General features: G+C 42.7%; 1 protein-coding gene and 1 long non-coding RNA gene across 6 annotated transcripts in view; one reads left to right on the top strand and one right to left on the bottom strand.

Moving 5' to 3' along the window:
* trh (PAS domain-containing protein trachealess) overlaps nt 1–21,407 on the top strand; it is a 602,053-nt gene that overhangs the window by 406,521 nt on the left and 174,125 nt on the right. The window lies entirely within an intron of this gene.
* Nucleotides 4,680–18,687, bottom strand: LOC139047672 (uncharacterized). Its single transcript, XR_011507309.1, has 4 exons — nt 18,507–18,687; nt 16,202–16,243; nt 12,895–13,099; nt 4,680–10,209 (listed from the first exon to the last, which is right to left on the bottom strand). It is a non-coding gene; the product is annotated as an uncharacterized lncRNA (long non-coding RNA).

Below are 21,407 nucleotides of genomic sequence, written 5' to 3'. Positions count from 1 at the left end.
TCAGTACCTCAAGTCGACAAGTGTCCGCGTCCGTTTATAGCCGTGGTGCGCACCTTCACGTCTGTGCGCAACTAGTGCGCATTTTCTCCCATGTTAACGCGATAGCGTTAAGGAGCTCGTGTCGCAGTAAAGCCGGTGTCGTCGGTGTCGGCGGCGTTGGCCGTGAGCGATAAATCCCAGCAGGCACTTCATGAATAGAAAGCAACTTGCAAGATGGGCTGGGTGGGAATCGAACCAGGGTCTCCGGAGTGTGAGACGGAGACGCTACCACTCAGCCACGAGTTCGATGCTTCAAAGCGGTACAAAAGCGCCTCTAGTGAACGCGGTGTTGCCTTAGAAACGAGCTGTTTCTAAGGCTCAGGCGTGCGTCGCTTGCTCAGGCGCACATTTCGTTCTCGCGCCGAACGCTGCGTTGTTCGATGCTCACCGCGTTCGATGCGAGGCGCGTAGTCGCTGCGCCGTAGCCCATTGTCTTACACCCCTTGGCGGGTCGACGGGAACGCTATCGCGTTCCACTCTTGAAGGTGAAGCTTAAGCGTCCTCCAATTTTTTTCTCCTCCCTTCGTTCCATCAATCCTTTCCCCCAGTGCAGGGTAGTAAAGAGGACGTGCGTATGGCTAATCTGCCGGCCTTGGCTATTCTCTCTCTCTGTCTCTTAAACCATGTTGATCACTGGCGGGTACCATTGGGCGAATGAGAAAAGCCCTAGAGCCAGCGTTCCAACTTCTCAAGTGCCACTATATAAGCGGGGCTATGGTTGCACAACGTTGCCGAGTGTACGACCAATGTGTATGCCCGACAGTATACTTACATTGAGCTTGTTCTCTGTACTGTTGGAACTCGGGGAAACGTTTAGGCCAGGGATCCTCCATTCCACAGGGATGAGTGCGTCCGAAAGTAGGAGCGAAAGAAAAAGGTTTATTTGCATATTGAAACGACTAGTGAGATTCTAGTCAGAGCTCACATGTCTGCAGACGTCAGCACACGTCAACATACACTAAAAGTGTCCACTTTTTAAGCAGTTCTTCCTATAGTTCCCTGCACAAGGGAATTCGATGCTCTTGTTGCGGCCAATCAGAGGAGTCGTAATGTCGACAGAACTGCGTCTCTGATATCGAAACTTCGAAGCAAAGACGAGGCATTCTGGAAACAGGTGTCCATGCTCTTTCTACGAAAGTCGTCGACCTGGCTCCTTGCTCTCCGTGACGGTCATCTTGACAGAGTCAGGAGACTGGTCTTGAAGCGTACGGTGAGGGGCTTGTTGGTATGACATTATGAGAACAAAGAAAAAATGGCTGTGGCTTAGGTAAGGTTAAGCCCAGGATGCGAAGGATACTAGCCTTTATTTTAGTTGTTGAACCACTGTTTAGCTTGGTGAACTGCTGTTGCTTGGCTATATTTGGTTCGGCTAGACGAAGAAACAACTCATGCGTTACTCTGCTTAGCCTTGGACGCCCCGCATTGGACGCGGTGAGCGTCGAGCAACGCAGCGTTCGGCGCGGCAACGAAATGTGCGCCTGAGCAAGCGACGCACGCCTGAGCCTTAGAAACAGCTCGTTTCTAAGGCAACACCGCATTCACTAGAGGCGCTTTTGTACCGCTTTGAAGCATCGTACTCGTGGCTCAGTGGTAGCGTCTCCGTCTCACACTCCGGAGACCCTGGTTCGATTCCCACCCAGCCCATCTTGCAAGAGTTGAGCCAAAGCCACTTCTCCTCTGTCGTGACGTCACGGTGTCACGTGGTTTCAAGGCGACACCGCCGCGCCTGAGGAGCTGGGTTGAGCCCTCGTAATATGCTTCGCATAAAACTGCGCAAAAAAAAAGAACAAGACACAGAAAGAACCACACGACACAAGCGCAGACTAACAACTGGTTTAATGCTCCAACGCCTCTTTCTTCACGTCTTCACGCTCGTTACCGCTTCCACGGAGGGCGGCGGATCTTGTCGCTTCTAAGTGAGCTCCTTTGTTTGTACGTCACATTCGGTGTCGTGCCCCGTTGCCAGATAGACGGGCGCTGATGAAACGTCGGGGGAAGCACCCAAAGAATGCGCACTGCCCATTTGGGGCGCTTGTTTGCCCGTCACAGTCGGCGTCGGGCATTGTCGCTGTCTGGCTGATGAAAGGGGCTGCCTCGGGGGAAACGACCAAGAAGTGCTGATCGCCGTATTGAGAGGTAACAGTACTGATACAGGGTTGGTTGTCTCGGTCAGGGTGACAAGTCCCCTTGTCGGAATGATGCTTGCAGACTTTAAGTTTTTGTTAACGTTTGTTTTTTGTTTAAGTTTTTTTGTTTTTTTGTGAACTGTTAATCAATTCAACTTCCTATCTTCATGTGTTCCCTTTGCCCTGTTTGGCGATCGGTATTTCTTTATAACTTAGTGCCTTAAATCCATACACCTTCGATTACCACTCCAAATACGGATTTCCGCTTATGAAGGATTGTCAGTAAGGTGATTTCCGCAAAACGTTGGGAGTACAGAATGGGGTGCCGTCAGCTATCACCCCAACACATCTTATCTCATGAAGGTGAAGGCGAATGACCGCATTGGGATGATGTAACACTGCAGCCGAGCAATATGTAACCAGACGTGACTGTGAACTCGCAGGAATGAGAGAACGAGTCCGCTCGAGCCAGATCTCGACGACGAAGGTTTCGATTTACCAAACTTACGCTCAGCAAACTTGCCTGATCGCTTCGTAGGCAGCCGATATCTCTGGCGTTGCTTGTGTCTTTTTACAGCGTAAAGCCACCTTCGAGTGCCACTGATCGCTTCGCAGTGCCCTTTTCCGAAGCGTTTCACCGATCATCCAAACGGGAATACCGCGCTTACGACTGATGCGACATTGCGGCTGTTCCAAAAGTGTCTGTTCTGAGTTGGTGGGTCGCCTTCTTTCATGCGTGCCTTGTCCCGAGTATAGACAGGACATAGACAGAATTATGCAGATTTCATGCCTTTTGTGATTAGATGAACTCGAAGCCTTTCTGGTGTATATTTTTGTGTTAATAGATGTTAAATGTGTAGTCGTTATGCGATGCTATGTTACGTTATATACGTATATATGCTTTGTTGATGCCATGCGTGTGATGACATTGGTAGTGTTCAAGCAGTGCGCGGGAATTATTTCAATTGAATTATTTACTTCTTGAATTAAGTGAACCATCGTCACTGATGCGTTTCGACCATTTCCATATACGCTCGACGGCTTCTATCACAAATCGTGAAACACGTGTCGTGAGGCTACCCTTCGGTTATCAAAGGCCTATCTCCTTTGATACTCCTTGCTACTCCTTTTTTACTCCTTCGCACTGCAGTGTGTCGGTTAGATGAGCAGACCACTGACATAGTTACGCTGGTTTTCTGTGAATGTGACTTTAAGTATTGGACAAGGGTACCGTGCCATGCATTTTATAAAGGCACAACGGCGCTGCCTGGCGCTTCCTGAAGTCCACGCGCGCCCCCAGTGACCGCTTGATATCCTGATATCTTTCCTCCGTGGACTATCTGACTCACAGTATTGCACTTTCACTGCATTGATGTCCATTGGAAAGCGTGCACGTTATTATCATTCGTGTATTTCTTTGTAGCGCTGTTATAAACATTTATATTGTTTGTCCGTCTGTCACAGCTACATAAGTTTTCTGTATCATGTCCTGATATCATCAATTATCATTTGGCTCTGGCATTTGGGCATTTTTTTCAGCGCCGACTGAGAAAACAAAAATGTATCTAAATGAAATTCCCTTACAAAAAAAATTGTTGAAAGGTTATTGAAATATCATTGGTCAACGTCAACAAATGACCTTGAAAGATCATTGGGGAATTGTTGAAACATCATTGAGGAAATTGTTGACAAGTGTTGATAATTGGCCCGCGACATTTTGTCGAAACATCATTGTGGCCTCTCAATTTGAAAGATCATTGGCATATCGTTGAAACGATGGTGTATTTCACTCTTGAAAGCCCATTGAAGCAGTGTTGAAGATGTGTTGTTTGTTGATGTTGAAAGCCCATTGGGGTATTGTTGAAATGTGTTCTTTCTCAATGTTGAAAGCCCATTGAAGCATTATTGAAGCTCGAAATTGAAAGCCCATTGAGGTATTGTTGAAATTTGTTGTTTGTCGATGTTGAAAGCCCATTGAAGCATTGTTGAAGCTCAAAATTGAAAGCCCATTGGGGTATTGTTGAAATGTGCTGTTTGTCAATGTTGACAGCCCATTGAAGCATTGTTGCAGATGTGTTGAGTCTCAATTGAAAGCCCATGGAGGTATTGTTGAAATGTGTAGTTCGTCAATATTGAAACCCCATGGAAGAAATGTTGCAGATCTGTTGAACATCAACACAAATTATGTTGAAAGCCCTTTATGCCCCACTGGGTATTTAGCAGTTTAAACCTGCACTTACCTTAAAATACTGCTGAGCTATGTTGCATATAATTACCTTTGATGTCACGGTGGTATGTCTGCTGTGAGAGGATAGGGATAAAATTTAAATAGAGGCATTTTGTACCGCAGGCCTCTGTCACCTTGGGCTCAAAAGCATGCTCCTATATTGCCTGTAATAAACCATATTGTAAAACTGCTAGCAGTACTGTTATGCCACTTTTTTCAATTGTCAGAGTGAATGGTCCTCTGAAAAATCAAGAGTGCTGAACTGATGCAGACAAAAACCATTTTTCTAGGTGAACTGTTTATTTGTAACCACACATCTGTGTAAATGTACAATCATTTGTAGTTTGAGATCAGAAACTTCTTAAAAACTATCGCACAGTACAAACTTCCTGCAGCTTGACACCATAACAAAATTGAATACTGAAGATGTAGTCAGTGTGGCTTTCAAGTAAAACACATTTACCAAAAGAAATAAATTTAAAAAAATAAATGCCTAAATAAAAAAATGTACAAGCAGACTGACATGACTGTAAATAAGAACACTCAAAAAAGGTACTTGCTTTCTCTATTAGGTAGCCAGTGGTACTATAACCATGGCACAATTTGCTTGTGCCCACAGCACTCAACTGAGACCTGATATGCAGGGTGGTTATCTTTAAGTTTCATGGAACTGAAGACTGACTGTTGCAGCTAACATAATTCTAGATACAGAGTGCCAAACATTACTTGCATGAGAAACAAGACACCATAGTCAGCTGATTAACAAAAACTCAGTTCCTAATAAAGTTTTTACGAATTGTAGCCGGTAATTTTACAAGGTGTATGCACTTAGAATGAATTTCCAGAATGACACTAGTAACGAGACACATGCCATCAAACTGGCTGTAGAAATGCACTGCTGTAGCACTTACTTTTTTTAACAAAACGCACTGTTATACATCGAAGCACAAAAGTAACTGGAATGCCCATGTATTTCTCTCACATTTATGGAAAAATTTCGAAACTGGTGTCATCTTGGAAATTAATTTCAAGTGAATGTCTTGAAAACTCACTGGCTACAATTTGCAAACTGAAATATGTGTTGTGATGTTATAAGTGAATTAATAAATTTATGACAATCAGTTTAATGTTTTCATTTCTTGTGCTAGTAATGTCCACCTCTGAATAATCCAGCTCAAGAACAAGAATTATGCTACCTGGCAGACAACTTAAATATCTGTAAAACTGAAAAAGGATCACTGTACAATCCTTATATGTTCGTTGAATGGTGTGCGCCAATTTCAGTAAACCTTACATACTTTTGAAACATGGCAATCACAATAAGTGATGCTTATGGGAGCAGTTTATTATGCTGCATTGCTGTTGCATGATCCAGTTGTGTTTTCTGCCATGATAACGTTCCTGCACAGGTAATTCCAAATCAAGCAACTTATTCATATTAACTGCTTCAGATTTTCATATGAAACAAGGACAGCTATTAGAGATGTGCTGGAATACAGCAAAATTGCTCCTTGTGCGAGTTCCATTTCAATTTTATTCGCTGCCACAAAAAATAACGAAAGAATTCAGAAGATATGGTTTTATGTAAACATGAAAGGCACATCATCGCCATTACTGGAGATGTTTCGTTGCATATTAAATTTAAGCCGACTTATACCTATTAATTTTACTCATGTATTTTAGATAGCAATAAACCATTTTTACAAAGTTATGTAAAATGCCGTTTTTACTGAACTCTAAAAATGGCACAGATGCACTTGCAGGTACACGATTCCATGCCGAATTGACAAGCATTTTTTTGACACCGCACATATATCTGAAACATTGCCACATGTTTACTAGAGTTCGAAGCTCGTTACCCACTTTATTTATTTTTGCCAGATATTTTGTAGCATTTTAGGTGACAGTTTAGTTTTCCTGTTCAGCTGAGCTAGAGGACATCAAATGTCCTCTAGCTTTTCATTTTTTTTTCAAATGCTTCAAATACTTTTTTTATTCAAATGCACATTGTATTGATCGAGGCCTTCAAATGGTGTGCGTGGAAATACGGTGAAGTGATGAAACTGCCAAAATAGCCAATTTTTCAAATATTTGAATACTTCAATTGCTTTTGGCACCGGCAAAAATGAGTCAAATTGCAATCCGTTAGTTTTTTTTTCGTCAGAAAAAATTCACAGGACAGAAATTAAATACAGAATGGTACCCCAGGTGACATAGTATAGCAGAAAAATATATGAAGCTCTGAAGGTACAGTTGATCGCCTGTAAAAAAAAAATTCTAATCTTTTGCAAGAAGCTTCATGTTCAAGGAAAAAACAGCCTTCGTAGTTGGCGAAAAAATGTGATACATTATTGGATAGCTCTACATGTCTGCTTTGCATGTGTGAAGTTAAAAAAGGCATTTTTAAATGCGAGAAATTCTTTTTTGAAATTTTGTCAGCACCGACTTTTCTCTGAGGTGCGCACAGCTTGCTGGCCGGGAATGCAGACGACAAAGTCGGCTTCGTATGCAACACGGATGACAAAGAAGCGGTGTTAGGGTCTGCATTTGATTGCCAAGGGACACATGCTCTAATGCAACGAGGCTTGTGTTTGGTGTGGGCCAGGCAAACCATACAGCCATTGCACATAAAATATCGATACGAGGTCTGTTAGAAGAGTATCCGACCTTTGGCTGAAGAAAAAAAACTGGCATAACTGAAGCGTTGGAAACTTAATCACCCTCAAAATAGTCTCCTTGGGAATCCAGCCATTCCTCCCAGCGGTGCTGCCATTGTTAGAAGCATTCCGAGAAGGCCTCTTTCCAAATGGACTTTAGCTCAGCTGTCGTTGCAGCCATAATGTCTTCTCTTGTCTGAAATCACGCTTGTTTCAATGGCCCCTTGATTTCGGGAAACAGCCAGAAGTTGCAGGCCGCCATATCAGGAGAGCAAGGAGCCTGTCGAACTACAGGAGTCTGGTTTTTCACCAAAAAAGTCTGAATCAAGTGCGAGAAAAGCATTGTCGTGATGGATGTGCCAATTTCCTGTTGACAACTTCGGTATCATGCTCCATACAGCATCACATAGGCCATGGAGGACATCCCTGTAGTAGTCTTTAGTGATTGTTTGACCCTGTGGTGTGTATCCTTGGTGTACCACACTGCGGGAGTCAAAGAAAGCAGTCAGCAACACTTTGACGTTGCTGCACACTTAGCGGTCTTTGGTTGGCGACGTGGAATGCTTCCACTGTAACGACTGGGATTTGGTTTCCGGGTCGTAAACATACACCCAAGACTTGTCACAAGTGATTATGGTGTGGAGTGCTTCCACTGTAACGACTGGGATTTGGTTTCCGGGTCGTAAACATACACCCAAGTAAACATACACCCAAGACTTGTCACAAGTGATTATGGTGTGGAATGCTTCCACTGTAACGACTGGGATTTGGTTTCCGGGTCGTAAACATACACCCAAGACTTGTCACAAGTGATTATGGTGTTCATGAAGTTGGGGTCACTGTTTGTGGAATCCAGCATGTCTGTGAGACTTCAACACGAAGTTGCTTTTGCTCCACCATGAGCAGCTTGGGAACGAATTTCGGCGCAACTCTCTTCATGGCCAAATCTTCGGTGATAATGGAATGTGGATAAAATGTGCTGATGCCCACCTCTTCCGCAATTTCTTGGATAGTTACACTACGGTCCCGCATCACCACGGGGTTCACTTCGGCAATGACCTGGTCATTTCGGCATGTTGATGGCCGACTGGAGCGTGGCTCGCTCTCAACCGATGTGTGGCCGTCTTTATACTGGTTGTACCACTCCTTAATCTGTGTGCTGCTCATAGCATAGTCACCGAAAGCAGTCTGAATCTTCCGGATGGTTTCCACTTGGCTGTCGCCCAGTTTCTGGCAAAATTTGATGCAGTAGCACTGCTCCAGTCGCTCTGCCATTTTCCTTGCAATAAAAAACCGACGAGAGCACTGTACTACCTCATTCAAACGCTGCGTCTCAGCAATTCACGATATTGGCAGGTGGGAAAAAATTCGTGCATGCGCACAAAGGTTCAAGGGCGGCTGATGAAAACGTGCTTGTTTCATATTCATCAGGTGTTCGCAAAAAAAAGGTCAAATACTTTTCTAACAGACCTTGTACGTAATAAATATGTGAGGGAATCCTGCAGTGCTAAAAGATATGTTTCATGCAGTTTAGAAAAAGAAATATCAGCTATTATGTAGACAGTAAATCCAGAAAGAGCACTGATATTGTTCATACAAAGCATCTTAAAGGGCATGTCGCATTGCAATGCAACATAGAGGGAGCAGGACATTTTGTGCCCTGCTCCCTGAAGCCCAATGATAGCAAGTAGAAAACACCTTCATAATTCAGACTGAAAACCTACATGAGTATGAACAAATTCTTGTGGTGTTGTTTGCTACCACTGTTTCAGAACTGGAACATGCTCATCTATGAAAGTCATATGTGCCATGTTCAGTCTGATGTGGTCAGACACCATTGGCGACCACTTTTTGCGTTCATGTTAAAAAAATACGAGTTGAGACTGCAGCAGCAGCGCTTGACGTCACCTGCTTTCGTAATGATAAAAAAGGCAGTCAGTTTGTTGAGTAGTTCCTGTGGCTAATATATTAACAACCTTTCCTTGCTAGATGACATGGCTTCATATATTTATGCTGTATGTGTGATCCACAAATGAACATTATAAAAAATAATATATCGCACTTAAAGAATAATAACTTTTTGTTACTTGTCACATGCATAGCAGACATGTACGGCTGTGTAGTGATGGGTGACACATTTTTGTGCCAACCACCAAAGCTAATTTTTTACCTTCAACACGAAGCTTGCAAAAAATTTCAACTTTAGTTTTTTTAGCTGATCAACTGAACCTCCAAGCCTTGAAATATTTTGCTGCTATACCAAGTGAACCAGTCTGATTTTATATTCATTTTGTGCCTTCTGTATTTCCCTACGTTAGAAGAAAATTCAAACTTTGCAAATTTTGGCAGTCACCACTTCAGTCTCTTGACATGAACACCATCTGAATATCTGGATCATACAATTTCCCTTTCAGAAGAAACGTGTATCAGTGGCTTCTAGCTTAGCTGGGCAAGAACAATAAATTTTTGCCAAAATTCAAAAAAATTTTTGTGAAGGAAAATAAATGGGGAGCAAGAGTTCGAAGCTTCAACTATATCTGTGATGGCCAAAAAAACGCTGGTTGGTTGCCCTGTTATGACTTAAGAGTATGTATGAAAGCAAATTTTCTCGAACATTTTCTCGCTGTACCTACTCAAAATCAAGCAAACTTGAAATGGTTTGCCATAATGGAACAGTTCTTGAAAAAATTGTTGGGTGGTTTGGCATGAAATGACTTAAGATACTTAAAAAATATATTAATAAGGAAACACTATCCTTAATGGAACCATATCAAAAACTAACATAAAAATGTAGTGAACTATAACAAAGCACAGCACTTGTATTCTGGATTGAGCAATCCAATGTGGGCTTCTCAGGAGACTAGCATAATTAACATAAATAATATTAACATAAAAATGTCAAGCCATAGAAAGGCACAACATTTGTATGCTCATATGAGAAATCCAAATTGGGTCCCTCAGGAGACTAACATAAAACATAAGAATGTCGAGAGTTACAAGAGCACAACACTTGTGTTTTGGTTTGAGCTGTCCAACTTGGGCTCTTCAGAGGTGAAGGGGCAGGGGCAGTTGCTTCAGGGGCAGGGTCCCATGCGAGAAGCGAGGCCAGAGTTCTTTACATAGGGCATGTTGGTACCAGGAAATTTGCGACACGTGAAGCCTGCAAAAACAAGCCAGAACAAGTTTTAAACAGCAACTTCCACATGCAAAAGAATGGCATGCAATATGCCCTCGTTATAATGAAATTGATTTATGTATTTGTGTTGCTTTATTCCAATTTTCCACGGGTACAGCTTTACAGCATGACCATTTAAATTTATTTAGTGTGGCACAGGACTCCACTAAGTGTCAAATGCAGGAAAGGGCAAAGAGGAACAAAACACTGTAGCAATATAACTTTATGAATATCTTCAATGTCAAAGATGTGAACTTTGCTTGCTGAGAAAAAAAATGGTGAAAAAAATTCATGTCGTTCATAAAGAACCCTGAACTGACAACTAAAATTATTTCTTGTAACTTCATAATTAAAATGTGCAGCACTTCACTGCTTTTCCATGCTCCTAATACAATAGTGTCATGTCACTAGAATTGAGTGTAGCTTCATTTGATGTTAGGTTTCCTGAGTTCACATGCAATCGGAACGTACTTCTCGCCTTACAATGACTTAGGACTTTCTACATTAAAGAAGACACTGCTTACAGCGAAGTATGTTTTCTGCCTCAACGACTGAATTACTGTTATAATGAGGATTCCGTGTAGTTGTGCATCAGGCTGCTTAGCATGACACATGCAGAATGTGACAGATACGAAGAAATGCTGTCTTTTAAGAGCCATATGCCATAGGACTGACTTCTTTAACCCTTTTAGAGTTCACTGCCAAACATCTGTGGCTGTGACAGAACGTTCTGAAAAAATTTGTCTTTTCAGAACAAAGTGTTGCCTAGCATCCCACTGGAGGTGCTGCAACCTTCTGAGACTTCTAGAAAATATTCTTATAGTGCTGTCGCTCCTTGGGCTTCTCCCAAACTGATCTTTCACTTAGCTCCTTGGTGTCTGTCATTGCACTAATTTGGGAGTGTTGCCACAAGTTTTTGTAAGTTTCATTACACAAAAAACTATGCTGCTTTATCCTGCATAAAAAATAAAACATGTAAAACTGCAAATACTGAAATGGTATTGCCACTTTATTGTTATTTAAAAACATTATTTACCAGTTTATTTTCTCGGAAAGTCGCCCTGAAGAACTTAAATCTGCAATAAAAATATTAAGGATGCGCGAAAAGTGATTTTTGAGACTGAACCGAATAATGCCAGAAGCAAATCAAATATTGGATAGCTTCTGAATAATGAGCAGCTGATATCACAATTAATGTAAGATGAGGTTCACATACTACTATTCTTAAAGTTAGCAAGTTTCTGTCATTGTTATGTTATGAAGAGCTGTTTATTAAAAACACAAATGGAGCAGCAAAAAGTTTCTTCACATGCACAGGACTCTTCAGTAAGCATAAATGATTGCTGTACAGCCTCTAAAGTATAGCTACTTTAGTAACGTAGCCTGGTCTGCTATTCTTACAAGTTCTTACGTTTTATGTCTATACTATGTTATTGGAGGTGAGAATTTACCGTACTTTGGCTCAAATTTCATGTTTTATTGGTGTTTCAAAATATTAGAATAATACTCACATTTACAAATAGTGACCATTCAAAGACTAAATTGAATAGGACACTATTCAATTCGAAAGTTTTGAGTATGTGCACACCACAAAAGATATATAACTCCTAAATTAGAGGCATATTTCTCCCCAAAATGTGATCCTCAACGGGCTAAACAAGAGCGACAGAAAAGCCCATTCATCTTTTTGATAAATTTAAGCCCATAATCTACTTGGCAATGGTTCATAACCCTGTTATAACCCTGTTAACAGGTAGGTGAAGTAAGGAAGCAGGAAACAATTCTAATAATTTCAGAATGGGAGTAGTGGACATGTCCGATGGTCTGTAAGAAGCTTTATACATTAGGCCCCAAGAGCCTATTCTCCGTTTATTGAAGTATATGGGGAAAAGCCACATAATATTTTTTTCATATCTTAGAATACAAAGTGATAAAGTGCATGTTAATAAATACGAGTCATAGGTTAGGTGCTTAGAATAAGTAAGCATCCACTAAACATAGTACTGTTGACAGTGAAGCTGGCAACTCTGTCCCTGTTGTTTCTTTGATTGAAACTACCAGAAGAAAATTGCCACACCACTCAGGTTCCCTCTGCTGAAAGGTTTCGGTGTCGGATCACATGGACCTCCTTCAAGATGGGAGCAACTTTGATTTGATGTGGTCTGTTAAAATTGGTGAAACTACTGTTTCACATCTCAGAACATGGAGAGCTGTTTTGATTTCTGCAATTTGGTGAACGTGCTCCTGCTCGAGCTGAGCAGTAACCACACTTGAGCATAGCTTCTCCACAATTCGTGTATTAGAATAACACTTTCAGGCTACTTAACCATGTCCTCCATGCCAAAAGATTTGGAGCGTGCTTCACCGACTATTCCTTGCAATGACAGCCAAGTAGCACTGCTAATGCACAAATGCAGCTCATTTTATTTGGTGGAGATGCTAAAAACTTTCGGCAGTGAAGGCAGCTTTTAAATTTTAGAAGCATTTGAGTATGGCGGCATTAGGCACTTAAGATCATATGAACAGTCATTCCAAATGGTAGGCTATTGTAGCACACAACTGCACAGACGGGCTACATGAAAGTCGTTTGTTATGCCAATGGCAAGTTCATAATTTTAGAAAAAAAATGTGAATGTAAAAATGCAACCGGAAAGGATATATGGTACTTGCCTATAACAGCACTGACCCTGATGGGGTCAAGAGCCTCTGTTGCCCCTTGGTGTTATTTCCAAAGCCCAAATGGCCCATGAGCTCCTCCTCTGTGAACACATGGTGAAGCAAGGCCCTTGCAAACTTTCCTGGTCCACCATGGCAGGCCATAGTAAGCTGGGCCAGGATAACCTTCTGAATGTGCACTCTTACAGCCTATGTGAACCTGCATGTTTAAGTAAATGTTAGCAAAACAGTTTTAAGCCTTTCAAGTACATTCACACAACAGCCCTACTGCAAATAAATTACAAAAGTACCTGTTGCAAATCTAGAACGCTAAACTTGACTTCTTACAAGCTTCTGATACTGTCTGGATGCCACATGTTTCAAAAAAACAATCCAGCACAAACAAGAATAATAAACCAAAGTATCCAAACATCTAGTACTTGAAAAAGGGGAGTACCAGCGAAACACAAATGACACGCACACAAGGAAACGGCATTAGACATGGACGGACATTGGGACGGACCAGCGTTTGTCCCTGTCTAACGCCTTTTCCATGTGTGCGCGTCCTTTGTTTTGCTGGTACCCCCCGTTTTCAAGTTCATCATGCACCAACTGGCCCAAGAGCTTGCGTTAATGCACATCTAGTACTATTTATTGTGATTACCATTCTTGGGATACTTCATATTTTCAGGTGTTTGTCTCGATTGTCCCATCCATTTATGTGAATATGTAGCCCATGGTCTAATGGGGAGATCGGGCTGCTATGTTTAGGGAAGAGTTCAATATCAACCGTTGCAACAGCTTAGGTGACTGGGTATGCGACCCTGGGCATATGCCACTTTTCAACGAATCTCTTTCACGCTATCTTGAGCATATGCTGCTGCTTGTGTTGGCAAGCAGCATTAGGAGCTCGAAGTGGGACATGATTGTCGATCATTACTAAGATTACCACTACACATCACGTTCGCTTGCTGTGCTCCAGAAGTAATGCGAGATTCCACTCCACTGTATGAAATGTACATAAGCCGCAAGGACAGTAAATTAAATCTCAATAAAATTATTCTACACGCAACGCACAGGCTGCACAAGATCACGGAGTGAACTCAGAAGTTTGTGGACAGTCAGTTGATGTCCATGTCAGGGACCTCTAGGGAGACTCGGTCATTTCCTCGATGTGCATCATCGTGCCGTCACACATTGTATTACAATTCTGTCTCGTTGTACCACTAATAGTCATCACGTATCACAGAATTCGAAATATAAATAGACACTTATATCTACTGTTTATTTAATCTTTACGGAAAATACTTTGAGCATGAGTTTTTGCAGAGATCATGAATTCGACCGCTTAAAGGAGCACTAAAGTAAAATTAAATTAATTAAATTTCGGCGTTTTAAGTGCCAAAACGACAATCTGATGTTTAAGCTTGTTTCACATGCAAGCGATTCAGCGAATGGAGCGAACAGCGGCGCGGCGCTGCGAAGCTTTTCGCGAAGTTTCGTTTCACATGCATTGCTGCCGCGCATTTTCCGCTGCTGCGAATAGCAATGTTGCTGGCATAAAACACAGCACTTTCAGCCAGTTTCGGTAGTTTGCGACTACCAACATAAGCATTGCTTTGTCCCTGCCTCTCAAATTTTTATTTTATAAATACATATCCTGCGCTTAGCAATTTAACAATTCGTTGAAAAGCTCTCTTGGCATGTTGCCTGTACCACGCGTAGCAAGTAAATAAACATCGTCCTATGCGCAGGCTTTCCAGAACTAATCCTCCGCTGGTCAAGTGTCGAAGTGGGCCATTCGGAAGCAGTGCTGCCGCTCTGCCGCTGCGATGAAATTCCAACTTGCCCGAACCTTGCCGCTCCCGCCACCGCTTGAAACTGATTTCTGCGGCGCGGCGGCAGGATTTGCAAGCATTTTCGCTTGCATGTGAAACAGGCTTTAGGCACGCCATAGTGGGGAACTCTGGATTAATTTTTACCAAATCAGGCTGCAAGGTACATGGGCAGTTTTGGATTTCACCTCCATCAAAATGCGGTTGTTTGATCCTGTGACCTCGTGCTTAGCGGCGCTGTGCCAACACCCCTAAGCAACTATGGCAAGAAAGCACTAAAGAGAAAAATTATTTTAGATGTATCTGTAAATGACCTTTCTACAATTCAAGAGATTCACTCGTACCGTGACAAGAGGCTGAGTAAATTGTAAAAGCAGCTAGAGGAAAGATTGGTGGCAGAGCTGCCTTGGAAGTTACCACACCCGCTTGCTATGACGTCATGGATTTTGATGATGTCTGTTCAGGTGCAGCAATTTTTTTTTACACATAAATATGTTCTTCATCGTATTCCAAAAACTTAACAACCGTCAGGAACTTTTACTGAAACAATACAACCCAAGTTTGTAAAAATACTTGAAATCCTCGATGTGACAATGAGATGTCGGCACAAAGATTTTGGGGCGATACTCAGAAAATTGAACGTTGAGCTTTATTTTCTCCAATAATCAAGCAATTACCAAGAAATTTACAGAAATAGATATTTAAAATGATGCTTTATTTTAAATTCATTTAGGGTGTCATTAGTGTCCCCTTAATACAAAACAAGGAATGCACTTGGCTGCGTAATAGGTTAACATGCATCACTGGTTCTCATTAAGGCAGGATTATCAGTATAGCAAAGGGCATGCACTGGCTGCTCCAGAGGGGAGCCCTTCCACTTCCCCTCAACCTCCCAATTTCCAATTTATGAGCAGTGATACAATTTCTGTATCTTAACAAGACATAATGTCAAGATAGAGCATGTGGTGACCGGCACTTCGCACCATCCAGCTCGGCATCAATCTTTTTGGAATTTGGCCCTTGAAATGCAGAAAGCCCCGATCATTGCTCGTTCTTCAGCCAACTTTCTCAAAGGGTGCTGCTGTTCTGGTTTGATACCTCTAGCAGTGCACTGCTGTATGACATAGGTCATTATACCTTCGTTCTAGTAAAACTATAAAGATGTTCACTCATGTAGACCACTAACGTCCACACTAAGTTTCATATCAGGCATATACACTGAAAAAGACACATTCTGCGTTTAATATGTTCACAAGTGACACTGAAATTCACTCCTAGTCCCAGTGCAGTTGTTAAGTCTTTCAGCTGAGTGCTTAAAGGCACCATGTCTCCTAATGAAGGCACTCTGCACCAATTGATCACTGGAGCAATTGCCTTGCAGTTGCATCAGCAATGTTGTTTTTTTTCCTGCTTCCTGCAATACATTTTCACAGCATCACTGTATTTGATCATGGTGACGCTACAGAATGGATGACCAAAGAATTCACCTTTAGCGTTCCGGCTGGGGCGTCTCCCAGCTCACTTTGAATCTGAAAAAAGATGTCAGTATTAAAACGTGAAGCCACGATGCAGCAAAAGCGACAATCAAAAGAGCTACATGGACCATTAGGCTGACATAAATGGACGGATACAAATGACTAGTCATCGAATACACGAAAGTGTGGCCGCTCTTGCCAATGGCAGTGTGAGCTTGTCAAATAATTTATTTCACATTCCTCTACTTATTTTAAAAATTATTTCCACGCATCTACTTAACTGTTATGGCCACATATTAAAGGCAGCTCCTTCATATAAAGCCACAGTGTTACATTCTTTTACTCCCCGTCTACCTGATGCTACTGACGTTTTGCTTACACTCAAAGAAAGAATTTCACAGACCTGCTCTTTCGACAAAGCATTATTCCAAGCTTGTGGCAAAGCGTCGTCATTTAGTTCACAACGATGCGCTCCCCTTTCAATCTGCTCACTGTGTAGTGCTCGGATTCAAAGCAAAAATGGCTTTTCGACATAACTAGCTACTTCTATGGTCACAAGAAACAATGCTAATTATTGATGTTTATGTTGCCGATAACATATACATGCCGCCTCGAAACACAGTGGGACGACAAGGCAGATATGCCAGGCATTTATCTCGTTCCTTTACTGATTTTAAAACTTTGTTACATCAATCAGTTACTAAAGTGCGAAAAGCTGAAATTTCACGCTGTTACATTTCTTTAATGTTCTATCCCAGTAAAGTAGGACCTGGAGTGCCATGAAATCTGCCTTTCCGTGAATGCAGAGCGCCTACGCGAAGCCGTTTGGGCGAAGCACTCGATGGCACCGAACGGTGAAGATAAAAAAAAGAAAGTTGAATGCGCGCTAACAGGTGGAAAACAAAACACACGCGGTTGGCAAGGCGTATAACTCGGTGATTTCGCAGCACTCTGGCATCACCCCTATTGTATGTCACGTATCGCATAGAATCGCATGTACACACTTGAAATTTTTTATTATTGCGAGACAGCCTCCTCTGTGTTTTCCGGTCGCGCGAACGTCGGCCGCACGGCGTGACAGATAGTGGCGTTGAAGCACCGCGGTGTCACTCGATCATGAAGGGAACAGCAGGGAACAGCGCAACAGAATACATTTTCGCTGATCCCACCGCCCCCCCCCCCTCCCTTTGTTGCTACAGCTCACTCACACGCCTTGTACTAGTGTGGCGCAAACGAAATATCTTCGATTACAGTACAGATCGGATGGTTTCACGTCGCATTGTTATGCGCTCATTAATAAGGCTAACTCAATCGGTGCTCGAACACCGTATCAGAAATCATGGCGTACAACAGCCCTCTTTTAGCTGGCACCACATAGCTGCCTTACGTCACCACAAGCGGAGAGTAAAGTTAAACCAGCTGTCTCTTCGATTTGGCTGCACTGGCTGCACTAGTTCCGTGATAGTTCCGCCACCGTGCAACGAGCGCGCAAGACCGGTTCCAGCAGTTCACAACACTAGCGCCGCACTGTCGCTGTCAAAACGAATAGGCAAGTTCACAAAATGTGCAGGCCTTGTCGTCTGCAGCGCGTCGCCAGCGTCGCTTCGCCGTCTCCCTAGGCGTATTCTTTGTGCCGGGTGCTCCACTGATTCGTGCTGCTTTTTTTTTCTTTTTCTTGTGTGGTGCATCGGACTTTTCGTGCGTGTGTGATCGAGATGGCTGCCTGCTTGCAAGCGGCTATGGAGCTGTTAGAGTCCGACAGCGACGAAGAATTCGACGAGATGTGCATTTTACTTGCATGCGGTGTCGTCAGAAACGATCGTCATCGTATCCCTGGTTACTGTGAAACTGTAGTGAACACGTACTTCGAAATGGAGTTCAAGAGACTCTTCCGGCTGTCTAGAAAGACTTTCGATGAGCTGAGCGCTCGCTTCATGGCATCCGCCTTCTTCCCCGATGCTGTACAAGGAAGGCGGCAGATTTCGGCTGAAAAAACATGTCTGATAGCTTTAGTCTACATAGGCTCCCAGAGCTCAATGTACGCTACTGGCGATAAATTTGACGTGACGGAGTCGTCGGTGCATGTCTGTGTCAACCGAGTCGTCAAGTTTTTGCACGGCATCAGAGACGAAGTAATCTGCTGGCCTGGCAGCGCGGAGATTGCCCGCGTGAAAGCCGGATTCCACCGTCGTCTGCTGCGCGCTAGGACAAACACCCGCCATCGTGAACTGGCTGACACGCACAGGCGCTAAACTCATTTCCGGGCATTACCGCGTCGCAATGGACGAACAAGGGGAATTCGAAACACTCAACTCACCGTTGATGTCGCTGAGTCCGAGGCGATCATGGCGATCTTCGAGGCAACAAGCCCATAAAAAGCGAGCAACACGCAGGAATATTCCAAAGATGTCACAGCAAAGAACAAAAAGAACGCAGAAAAGCAGGAAGCTTTCAAGCGAACAGCGTACACGAACTCGCCGGAATGCTCCAAGCATTAACACCGCAAACGCGCAATCATACATGTACACTCATACAAATACACGCTTATATTATCATAAATTGTACCATTTGATAACAAATTCTGTGATGTCATGTTATTACAGAACAATTGTTGCGCTTTGCAAGTGTATGAAAATTTTTTGCTTCACTTCTTTGATGAACTACTTTCTTTAGCGCAGTAACGCGGTGCACCGGCCGGAGCTAATGGAGTGCGCGGGAAAAGGCGCCAAATTCAAACGTCGCAAACGCCGTGCTAATTTGTGCGCGCACAGTTTTCGTCGTTTGGATTAAAAAAAAAAAAAGTAACGCGTGCTGCAACCATGCGGACTGAACTGTTGACCAGAAAAGTACAGAAACGTCGCTGTTTGTGCTTCTTATTTCGACGTCACAGCAAACTGCAGGCGGTCTGTCGTCCCATTCTTTTAAACATTTGTGTGTGTGCTTCTGCGCTGTGCGATTTGTCACCGAGAACGTATAGCAGCGCACATTCTGCTTGGTGGCCGAGCAGATTCCCAACACATTCGCCAGCACCCCGTCTACGTCACAGAAAAGAATTTGGCCTCCATGTGAAATATGAGCACGATGACATACATATCAGCCAAGCTTTTCGTTTCGTTCTGTATCGTGCTAACGGGTAACATCTAAGCGATACGCACTCCTTAAAAACGATGTTCACTCCTTTATCCGCCGCACCCGCCGTGGTGGCATAGTGGCCTGAGGTGTTGCGCTAATAACCCGAGTGCTTGGGATCTAATGCCGGCCGGGGCGGCTGCATTTCGATGGAGGTGAAATGCAAGAACGTGCGTGTACTGCGCGTTCGGTGCAGGTTAAAGGACCCCAGATGGTGAAAATAAATATGGAGTTTCTTACTACGGTGCGGCTCATAATCAAAGCGTGGATCTGGCACGTCAAACCCCAGACTTGAATTTTGTTAACGTTCTCCGCCACCTTGACCATATTTAACATGGAGGCATGCAATGCCGTTTTCTAACACACAGCCAGGGTACTGCCCCCTTATAATGGACGCCGATGGAAATGCAGGATGCGTCCAATCATCGGTTGTTTGTCACTGCTTGTAGGGACGTTTGTCTTCTCAAACTGCATATATATATATATATATATATATATATATATATATATATATATATATATATATATATGTTTCTGCTAACTTTAGGCCGAGTGTAAACTCTATGCCCTCTATGACGACGCGACTAAATGCATGTTGCTCCCTTTGGTATGTAGCGTGTCGCGCTATTTCTATATATTGCTTAATTAGCTAATTAGTCAAGGATAATTAACCAACTTCTGAAGCAAGGAAGTTAGGAAAGAAATTCCAATTAGAAAGTTGCAGAGCAGTTGGCAACACGTCCGAATAAGCAGTTTCTGTCTTTCTATCTGTTAAGTATTAGTGTTTTTCAGCTTACTGCGGATGCTCGCGAAATACAAAAAGCACCACGTGACATGCCCACCTGCGAGTCATGATTGCACTGCTCCTAAGCCTTCTGCGCACAAACGAAAACATACCATTTAACCGGTGTGAACACCCGTCTGCTTATCGCCATCATGAACCGCAGCGAGGGAAGCACGTCGCTGGCGATCAATACTACAGCCAACGCCTTCGTCACTGCCCTGTCGCCTTTTAAGCGGCAACACACCCTGCTCGATGGTATGCTCGTTTGGAGCGCTGCACGCACGGCGCGCAAGCGGGTATGTCAGGTGATATTTTTTGTTTTTCTCGGGCATCCGCAGTAAGCTGAAAAACACTAACACTTAATAGATAGAAAGTTAGAAATTTCCTAATCGGACGTTTTGCAAAGTGGTCTAGAACTTTCTAATTGGAATTTTTCGCCTAACTTTGTTCATTCAGAATGGCTAATTTTCTTGACTAATTAGCTACTTAGGAAAAATACAAGAATAGCGTGACACGTACAAGAGTGAGCAACATGCATTTGGTCGCATCGTCTTATGGTGCATCGGCATATTTTTAAACTCTGAGTAAAGTTAGCTGAAACACGTGTATATACGTATATGGTTCAAGTAACGTGTAACAACACCCTGTATATATGCAATGGTGATCAAGTGATCAGTAAAGCAACATATATGTGCAAAAGACGCACACATACATATGTGCGTGTGTTTTTCACATGTACTTCGAAACTCAATATTGCTCGTGACTCAGTGTTATTCAACAATAAGTTAACAGCATTTAGTCAACGACTTTATTGTTGGAAACTACTCAACAATAGTTCAATACTCAATACTTTTCAACAATATGTCAAGAGAATTTAGTCAACGACTTTATTGTTGAAAACTACTCAACATTAGCTCAATAATACTCAATACTATTCAACAATATATCAACAGAATATAGTCAACGACTTTATTGTTGGAAACTACTCAACAATGGCTCAATAATACTCAATACTATTCAACAATATATCAAGAGAATTTAGTCAACGACTTTATTGTTGAAAATTACTCAACAATGGCTCAATAATACTCAATACTATTCAACACTATACCAACAGAATTTAGTCAACGACTTTTTTGTTGTGAACTGCCCAACAACTTTACTGTTGAATTAGTGCTCTGTGGTTTCAATAATTGTTGAGGTATTGTTGAAAGGCTATTGAGTCAACAGTTCGTCAACAATATGCCAACAACATTTCAACAGTCATTTTCATAAGGGTTAGCCTATCTCGCAAATATTGACACG

This window comes from Dermacentor albipictus, chromosome 7 (genome assembly GCF_038994185.2).
Source record: "Dermacentor albipictus isolate Rhodes 1998 colony chromosome 7, USDA_Dalb.pri_finalv2, whole genome shotgun sequence".
Classification (NCBI taxonomy): domain Eukaryota; kingdom Metazoa; phylum Arthropoda; class Arachnida; order Ixodida; family Ixodidae; genus Dermacentor; species Dermacentor albipictus.
The sequence above is the reverse complement of the archived record's forward strand: the minus strand, read 5'-3'. Positions and strand labels throughout refer to the sequence as shown.